The sequence below is a fragment of the Equus przewalskii genome, chromosome 20, assembly GCF_037783145.1.
Source record: "Equus przewalskii isolate Varuska chromosome 20, EquPr2, whole genome shotgun sequence".
NCBI lineage: Eukaryota > Metazoa > Chordata > Mammalia > Perissodactyla > Equidae > Equus > Equus przewalskii.
The window spans coordinates 26,077,288-26,086,864 of record NC_091850.1 but is presented as its reverse complement, the minus strand read 5'-3'; the positions used below and the strand labels follow the sequence as shown (position 1 = coordinate 26,086,864).

Genomic DNA, 9,577 nt, shown 5'->3' with positions numbered 1-9,577 from the left:
ATTTGCAACTGAATACCTCTTTGAAACTTTGATGAATATGCATCCTGGCTGTGTTTGATGCATGTTCCTTGCTTTACAAAGATATAAGACTGGGGCTGCCCCATGGCTGAATGGTTAAGTTTGTTAACTCTGCTTGGGCAGCCAGGAGTTCACCAGTTTGGATCCTGGGTGAAGACATGGCAGTGCTTGGCAGGCCATGCTGTGGCAGCATCCCACAGAGCCCAACCAGAAGGACCTACAACTAGAATATACAACTACATACTGGGGGAGGGGCTTTGGGGAGTAAAAAAAAAAAAAGAGGAAGATTAGCAACTGATATTAGCTCAGGGCCTATCCTCCCAAATAAAAGAAAAAAAGGAAAAGAAAATTAAAAAAATATAGGACTGTACTGAAAACCACGCTTCTCTGGAAACTGCCTTCCTGGGTTATAACCTTCACTCTGGCTCAAGTAAAACTCACTTTATCTCTCCTATCTGTAGAATGGTTACTGGTTATTTTGTGTTGACAGTAGTTAGTGGTGAAAGATCCTAAATAGCTTTGTTCAGTGCATTAAATGATCATCTATTAGGTGGAAAGTTTACTTGCATTTTGTGGATGGGGGAATGGAAAGGAAAGGAAATACAATTTAAAAAGTATGTTCCTTGCCCTCCACGAGTTTGCTGGGTCCTGAAAAATTCCAGGAATTGATGTTAAACATTTGTGTGTGTGATGTTGATCATCACTGTGTTCACAACAATATCACACTGAGTGGCGAATAAGGAAAGGAAGAGGAGAAAGCTTGCCCTTCAGAGAGGATTAAATTTCAGAATTATTTGAACAAATTGGGGCATGAGTGAACACAGCCGAAATAACATTTGAAGAGAAGCAAGTTTGTCTAAAAATAAATGGTATTTGGAGTAAATTAGGAGAGATTGTTTTATGTAAATATGACTGAAATTTACATGATTATGGCAAATCGGATAGAAAGCCAAATGATCTTAAGAATTAGGTCAGATTTAAAATAAAACTAATGACAGAAATAACAATATTAACAAAAGCTACACATTCACTGAATATTTGTTCTAGGGCCAGTCACTGTTCTAGCCATTTATACATTATCCTTTTAATGCTTAAAACTGCCCTGTGAGTTAGGTGCTGTTATTATCACCAGGTCACCAGTAGTGAAAACTAAAGCTTGGAGACCTGGGAACCACCCCAGGTTTACAAGAAATTAAGTCACTGGAACAAAAGTTGGAGTCTGCCTCCAGAGTGTGTGTTAAATACCTGAATATTCAGCCAGGGCACCTTTTTCAGTACTAAGAAGCCTCTAGTTATGTGATCATAATATCATAAGACTCCATAGACCAGCAAATAGGACACCATGGGTTTTTATCTTTATTTTAGGCCCCATGTTTATTTCAACATTTCTCTACAGCAGAAATCATAGTTGGTCCCAGGACAGTCATTCTTTATGATGGTCCATGTCATCCTAGGGAGAAGTAAGTGACTTTAATGGGGGTAAAGGAGACGAAATTTTCTTGAGATAATTAACCAAAAGGGACATGGCTTTAAAAAAATAAAAAAGGTGGAACAATCTTGTTCTGGAATCTTTCTTGCTAGGAAGAAGCTATTTACAAGTGTTGCTTTGCCCCACTGGGATTCTGTTTCTTAGGAGTGAAGGTGGACTTCTCCCTGCTGTTGTAGGGGGTCTACAGAGGGTAAATAGTGCTGAGCCCTGGCATTCGGGAAATAAATGTGAGAGTGTCCAAACCCTCTGCTGTGACATCCCTGCCACTCCAAGCTCCCTGAGCTGAGCATGACTTCTTGGTACCTGCTGAGGCAACGTTTCCTCTCATCACTTGTTCAAGAGAACCGCAGTGTAAAGTCAAGTCAGTCATGGGAAACTATTGCTAAAAGAGATAAATCTGGTTTATGTAGAGAAATTTTAGAGTGAGAGCTCCTGCTTCCTAGTGAAACACTTCTACCCTGGGAATGATTTCACTGTTGCTTTGCTGCTGGTGCCTCTTCCCTGCTGGATCTCCAAACCTGGAGAATGCTCTTTGTGTTGCAAAGACTTTCCCAGGCTAAGCCAGTTCCTGGTACAGCTCCCTGGACATCATATTCTACAACCTCCAACAAACTGGCCCTGTCAGGACACAGAGGAGCCTGGACAGACTCATGAAGTTCTTGAAAGGCTCTCTGGGGCAACTGTTATTACAATTTCAGCCACACCATGGTTTTAAAATGGTTGGATTAGATGACTTTTTTAAGTCTTCCCAGCTCTAACAGTCTATGACTGTTTGTGAGCAGGCCTGGGAACACACCCATCACATTTCTCTGGGAAAACATATTACGAATTCAAACAGTCTCAATGAATGGACTTCTAGAACACAATTCATTGAAGTTGGCAACAGACTAAGTGGGAATGAAACATACAGGCTTTGAAAGAGAACATATTGTGTCCATACTTGGCAGAGCCCAGAATCACTGTGCTACTCCAAATGCCGAAATAAACATGGGACCCATTTGTTGGGTGTGAGAGAGCTCCCACATGCTTTGACTGAATTTGTTGATGATTTTTTTTTCTCTAAGTTAGCTGTTTCATTGTTGCAATAGTAATATTCGCTCACAAGGAGAGTTATGAAAATAATAGAAACTTTGGAAGACTGGCTTCAAGAGGAAAGATGTAAATAATTTTTCTATTAAGTATGTGATGCTATGAAGGAACTTCAAAATATTCTTATTGAATTCAAAAGGATGTTGTACAGGTAGATCTATAGATAAAACAATGTTACTTTTTGTACAAAAAATGAGGACACACAATCAGCTAAATATGAATATTCTTAAAGGGCAAAACAGAAAATAATTTTTACTATCCTTGAAATCTGAGAACTATACGAGTGTCAAATTTATGGGCTACCTTTGCACTAAGGTCCTAAGCTTGGAAAATGAGAATGTGAGATCAATGAAGTAAAGCTCAGAGTGACACAAAATCCTGGTTATGAAAAACAGGAGCTTTAAATGATGAATAGCTGTAGAGTTTTCTTTTAAGCTTTTGGGGAAAAAAGTCCTTCTCTTCCTCCTTCTCAAATGCTATAAATCATCAAGGGGTGAGGAGATGAGACTGCATCCTAAAAGTGAAGCCTTCTAGTATGCTGTATGAAACAGTGATGTTCTGGAACTTAGAATCGTGTGTGCTGTTAGTACAGCTTTTGAGCTGAGATGGCGAGAGCACCCAGCGTGGCCAGAAGACTAGCCAACCCCAGAGTTGGACTGTGGGAGCAGCAAGGTGATGAACTTGTGGTAAGAGTGCAATTAAGAAGCCCAGCCCTGATACATATGTGGTCAATACCCATTAAATGCTTGTCCAGTGAATGAAAGTTCCTTTATATCAAAGATTCTTAACTGGGTTTGCAGGAGGATGGGGCCATGATCCCTGGGGGTAGAGTTCATCAGAATCATGAATCATGTAGGGGAGCATTATTACACTACGTACTGCACTTCAGAAGTTCTAATACACACCTAGGGTTGTGTTTTGAATTTCCTGTCTTCCATCTCCCCTGCCCCCCCATCAAAGCAATAATAAGCCTGTGTGTTTGGGGAGGATAAAAGAAATCCTGTCAACCAGTGTCCTTTATGAAGAGAGAATGTACTTGAGGAGAAAAGCACTGGAAGCAAACCAGTAGGAAAAATTTCCTTTTTGGATATAAAACTTTGGTCATTCTAGTGTCTCTGTTAAATGCCTACTTTCTAAACATATACCTGTATCCTTATTTCTTTTGTTTGAGTATGTGACTCAGGTAACAGTTGGATTCTCCTGGCCCCAGGAGCATAATATGACCCTTGACAAGATTTTTACTAATTCTGAGTTTATTCTCTCGTAATGCTATTTGGATCTGTCCACTAGTACAATGTGGAATAATTTTTTAGGAAAACTCTCCTTCTACACAACAAAATGTTGGTAATACTAATCACGAAACTAAGCAAACAATATTAGCGGCCAGGAAAGAAATGATAATAAAAATTTTTGGTTATTGTACATTATATATATGTTAAATATATAATTATGCTAGGAAAAAACACAAAAAGTAAAATAAACATCACAGTACAAAAAGGGGAAATAATGGGCTAATATTTTTAATTACATCGATGCCTTTTTTGAGCAAAAGAAATAAAAACTTATAGCCACGTATTAGTGTGTCACAATAAGGAGTAATGACATTACAGTGTCTGTTTTCAATCCCTAACTTCTGAAAAAAAACTGAAATAATTTTATAGAAATTATTTTTCTTTGTATATTCGTGTTCAATAGACAGCATAGTCAAATTTGTTCATTGGGTTGGCCCGGTGGTGCAGTGGTTAAGCGCGCACGTTCTGCTTTGGTGGCCCGCGGTTCGCTGGTTTGGATCCCGGGTGCAGATATGGCACTGCGTGGCAAGCCATGCTGTGGAAGGCATCCCACATATAAAGGAGAGGAAGATGGGCACAGATGTCAGCTCAGGGCCAGTCTTCTTCAGCAAAAAGAGGTGGATTGGCAAATATTAGCTTAGGGTGAATCTTCCTCAGGGAGAAACAAAATTGTTCATTGATCTTTGCTCATAATTTTTTTGCTCAAATAATTAATAAATTAATAAAAATTATTATTTTTAATTTCAAAAAATTTCTTTCACATGCAGAAACAGTTATATAAATTGTTAGGAATTTTTTAAAGAGTTTTTAAATTTTATTTTTTAGAACAATTTTAGCTTTACAGAAAAATTATTACTATAGTATAGAAAGTTTCCATATACCCACACCTAATTTTCCCTATTAATACTTTACATTAGAATGGCACATTCACTACAATTAATAAACTGATATTCATACATTATTATTAACTAAAGCGCATACTTTATTCAAGTTTCCTTAGCTTTTTATCTGATGTGCTTTTTCTATTAGTTAAGAAAAATTATAAACATAAGAATGTTAGGAAGGTATCCGATAAAATTCCTATTTCACAATACATTCTGGAAATTGCAAAACTGTCATGTTTGTTTGAATCAATTCTAGTGGTTTTCACATGATATAGTCACCAAAAAAAATCATAATTTCTATATATAGTTTGGAAAAGTTTGAGATCACTTCTGATATTACTTGTTCCTTCTTTTGAAAAGTAAATTTGAAATACCACAGTGATTTTAAAATTGAAGAAATAGAAACTGAGTTCTTAGTCTTGAAACGAATGCATGACACCAAATCTACGTGTGTTGGGGTTGATGGTTTAACTGGGATTTCTCCAAATTCATTTCCATGTAGAACACAATGCTTATTAAAAGATAAGTAATAAAAACGTGCCAATTTGTAGCTTATACGTTATTAAATTTCAACAGTAATAACGGCAGTTGTTTAGATTTAGAACTTAGACCAACAACAAAAAAAGTTTTTTCCAGGAGTATCGTATCACTCATGTTGTCTAGAATCCCTAGCCAAAGCAGACACTCAGTTGGTTTTACTAACTTCTTTAAATCTTCTACAGACAACCCCTCCTCCCCTTATTGACTGCACCCCCGGCAGCCACTCCCTCCACCGGCCACGCAGCCCTCAGTGAGTCACTGGGTACATCAGCCCCCACGGCACCTTGGATGCAAATCTCAGCTTTCATCAACCGTTTTCATAAGAAATCTGTTTACTCCAATCCAAGCAAGCATTTTGTAAAGTTGTTTCTTTTCCCCCCAGCTTTATTGAAGTATAATTGACAAAATTGTAAGATTTAAATTGTACAATGTGATGATTTAATATACATATACATTATGAAAGCATTCTCCCCATCAAGTTAATTAACACATACATCACCTCCCGTATTTACCTGTTTGGGGGAGGGTGAACATCTAAGTTCTTCTCTTTTTGCAGATTTCAATTACACACAGTAACGATGTTATCAACCTTAGTCGCAAGTTTTACATTAGACGCTCCGACCTTATGCAGCTGAAAGGTTGCACGTTTTTACCAGCCTCTCCCTATTTCCCTAACCCCCAGCCCTTGGTGATCACTTTTCTACTTCCTGTTTCTATGAGCTTGACTTTCTTCTTAGATTCCACACATAGGTGATACCATAGGGTATTTGCCTTCCCTGTCTGGCTTATTTTACTTAGCATAAGGCCCTTTAGGTTTATCCATATCATCACAAATGACAGGATTTCCTTCTTTTTATTTTTCATTTGTTTATTTTTTCTCCCCAAAGCCCCAGTACATAGTTGTATATCCTAGTTGTAAGTCCTTCTAGTTCTTCTATGTGAGATGCCACCACAACATGGCCCAATGAGTGGTGTGTAGGTCTGAGCCCAGGATCTGAACCTATGGACCTCTAGGCTGCCAAGGCAGAGTGAGTGAACTCAACCACTGTGGCACCAAACTGGCCCCTATTGTTCATTTGTTTTATATATTTTTGTGTGTGTGAGGAAGATTGGCCCTGAGCTAACAACCATGCCAATCCTCCTCTATTTTGCAAGTGGGAATGCCACCACAGCATGGCCTGAGGAGCAGTGAGCAGGTCCACACCTAGGATCTGAACCAGCAAACCCCATGCCGATAAAGCAGAGTACGTGAACTTAACCACTATATGACCAGGCTGGCCCCAGATTTCCTTCTCTTTGAAGGCTGAATAATATTCCATTATCAAGTTTTAAAAAATGTACTGATGATGTGGTGTGTCAAGGGCAGGCTCACATAGTTTGGTCTCTTGTTGGTGTCATGACTGACACTCCCCACCCCACCCATCTTCTCCTTCCTCCCAGAAGCAGCAAACAAATCCCTCCTGCCCCTTGTCACCTCGTACACCCCCATGTCCCTTACCATCCCCCTCTCTCCTCCACAGCCATGACTACCAACGACTTTTAACAAATGCGTGTCCCTCTACAAAATGAATTCTCACAGGGACTGCCAAGAGAATGGCCCTTTATCTATTTTGTTACTTAAACAATCAGGCCATTAGTAATTTTCTCCTAGAGTAATAAATTTTTTCCCATAGGATTCTAGTTTCTGGAATAAAGTGTATTGGTAGGCACTATCAGTCAAGTTCATGATTCATAGCTAGAAAACATCGAAACTGGTTGTAAACCTGATTCTGTAGCTTGTCTCGGGTGCTTAAAAACCATTGCACTTAAACCTTTGTCACTAATTAAGCCCCTTTATTAACACTTTGGGGGTAAGCAAAAGAAAGGCAGGAATTTCTTTAGATATTCTTTGTATATTTGTAAGCAATTATTAATAAGTCCTTGGCTATCTTTTCCTTTTAACCAAATTGCATAAATTTTATGTCAAACTTTCCTTCTTAGCTACCATTTTTCAAAACTTTAATCATTCTTCTTGCTCTTTCCTTAATCTTTTTCGGTTTAACATTATTTATATTTCTTTAATTGTGATTAAATAGTAAAAAATACACAAATATTTTGACTATTTTTACTGCTTGTAAGGTTCAATGAATATATTATGATACACATCACAATAATTTAGTGGGTTCTAATTTGACAGAGGTACTTTAAGTGTCTTCCATGTCACATTTTGGTGATTTCCTTTACACAACCCATTTCCTGCTTTTGCTGGAAGCAAAGCGGGCTGTTTTCTATTTTTGTTTTTAATTTTACTTTTCCCCAAGGCTTTCTTAATTGTGTTTTTCTTGGGTAGGCAACATCTTGTCTCTGAATATTTAAGCCATGACTAAAGTGTACCCACACAGCATTTGACTTGTTCAATGAGTTTTTTTAAGATGAAATATTTGCTTAATAGGTAATGAAGATAATTTACCATACATCAGTCCACAGCCCAGTATGTAGAATTTTCTCAATGAAATGTAATTCTAAAAATGATCACCTTTCATATTTATTAATTAATTTATCACATTGTGGATCTCAAGTGTTGGTGGTAATAGCCAATGAAACGCAATGCTCAAGGAAGAAGGTAAATAATGTTATTCAAATGCATTTGCTGGTTTTGTGCTTTACATAAAATATTTTATTCTATTCTCCCAACTGTCACAATGGAATTAATTTCAATCTAGAGATGAGGCACTTAGGGTTTATAGACGTTCAGAAACTCGGCAAGGTCACATTAGCAAGTGCTAGTGCTCCTTTCAGCTTCTGCTCAAGTTGATTTCTTCTGATTTTTGCAAATCCCATGAATTCAGAGACTGTAATTTGTTTTATTTTCTTGGTATATTTAGGCCTGCACTTTTTTTAGAAGAATAATGTGCCAAATATTATTGTCAAAAGGATTTTCACATGAAACCAGCCCTTCAGAAAGTCTCTCCCTTATTCGCTCTTGTGATAGTGGTGACTGCAACAATACATTCTAGTCCATACGCTCTTCTTGCAACTCAGCTTTGACGCTGCTCCCGTCGAGGAATGGGATCTTTGTTCCCTCCGCTTGAAGCTGCTTGTCAGTGGTAGTGACACTTTGTATCCTCGAATGCTAAATCAGAAAATGCGATTTTTTGGCATCTTCGTCTTGGGACTCTTGCTCCAGACATCAGCATGCAAGGCTGAACTCCCAGTCTACACAGCACTGAATTGGCAGTCATGTGAGTGAATCATCTTGGAAGTGATGCTGTAGTCCCCGGTTGAGCTGATGCCACGTGGGCAGAGGTGGACCTTCTGCACAGATGCCTGTCAAAATTGAAGATATGAAAGCTCAATAAACTGTTTCTGTTGTTTTAAGTCACTAAGCTTTGAGGGGATTCATAATAATGAATAACAACAATAAATAACTAAAACAAGTGTCAAATATTGCTTTGCATTCACAGAAAACTTATTTTGAAAAATCATTTCCATTGCACTGTGTTTCTGAACGTTTCCTATTCGTTAGATGAATTCAGATCTAATCTGATAAAAATGACGTAAGCAAAGTTGTCCAACTCGAGGAAGGCCTGCGCGAATCGGAACTCATTTCTGTTTTGTAGTTTGTACTGCTCTCTATAAAGCCCTGTTTGTCTGTTTTGACCAGAAAGAGCCAGGAAGAAGGAAATTAGTTTATTTGCTCTGGACTTGCTGCAGTGGGATGCATAGGGGAAGTCACCTTGGTACTAGTTAACATTTTAAAAGGAATCTATTTGAACCTCAAACCATTTCATTGCTACAAGTTATCTAACTTCTATTAATTCTATAATCAAATAAATGTTTTATTTAACTTACTGATTCTTTCCTTCTAACAAACCTGCTTTTTCACTCAGAGCACATCTCCTTTTAGTCCGTTTTTTGTCTTATTCACAAATTTCTTAAATTTGACTTTTTTTTAAAGATTTTATTTTTCCTTTTTCTCCCCAAAGTTCCCCCAGTACATAGCTGTGTATTTTTAGTTGTGGGTCCTTCTAGTTGTGGCATGTGGGATGCCGCCTCAGCATGGCCTGATGAGCGGTGCCATGTCCGCGCCCAGGATTGGAACTGGCAAAACCCAGGACCACTGAAGCAGAGCATGTGAACTTAAACACTGGGCCATGGGGCTGGCCCCTGACTTTTCATAAAAATACAATTTTTCTTTCTTTCCCTTTTTCTTAGTATCTTATCATGATAATTGGTCTTAAATGTTAGGGTCACAGTTTATAGTTATGCGAGCATTAGACGTACAT

General features: G+C 38.1%; 1 long non-coding RNA gene across 1 annotated transcript in view; it reads right to left on the bottom strand.

Moving 5' to 3' along the window:
* Positions 1–5,678: 5,678 nt before the first annotated feature.
* The window catches only part of LOC139077825 (uncharacterized), a 28,828-nt gene continuing 24,929 nt past the window's right edge, over positions 5,679–9,577 (bottom strand). The window contains exon 2 of the long non-coding RNA XR_011530350.1: positions 5,679–8,618. This is a non-coding gene — a long non-coding RNA (uncharacterized lncRNA). The remainder of the gene's footprint in view (positions 8,619–9,577) is intronic.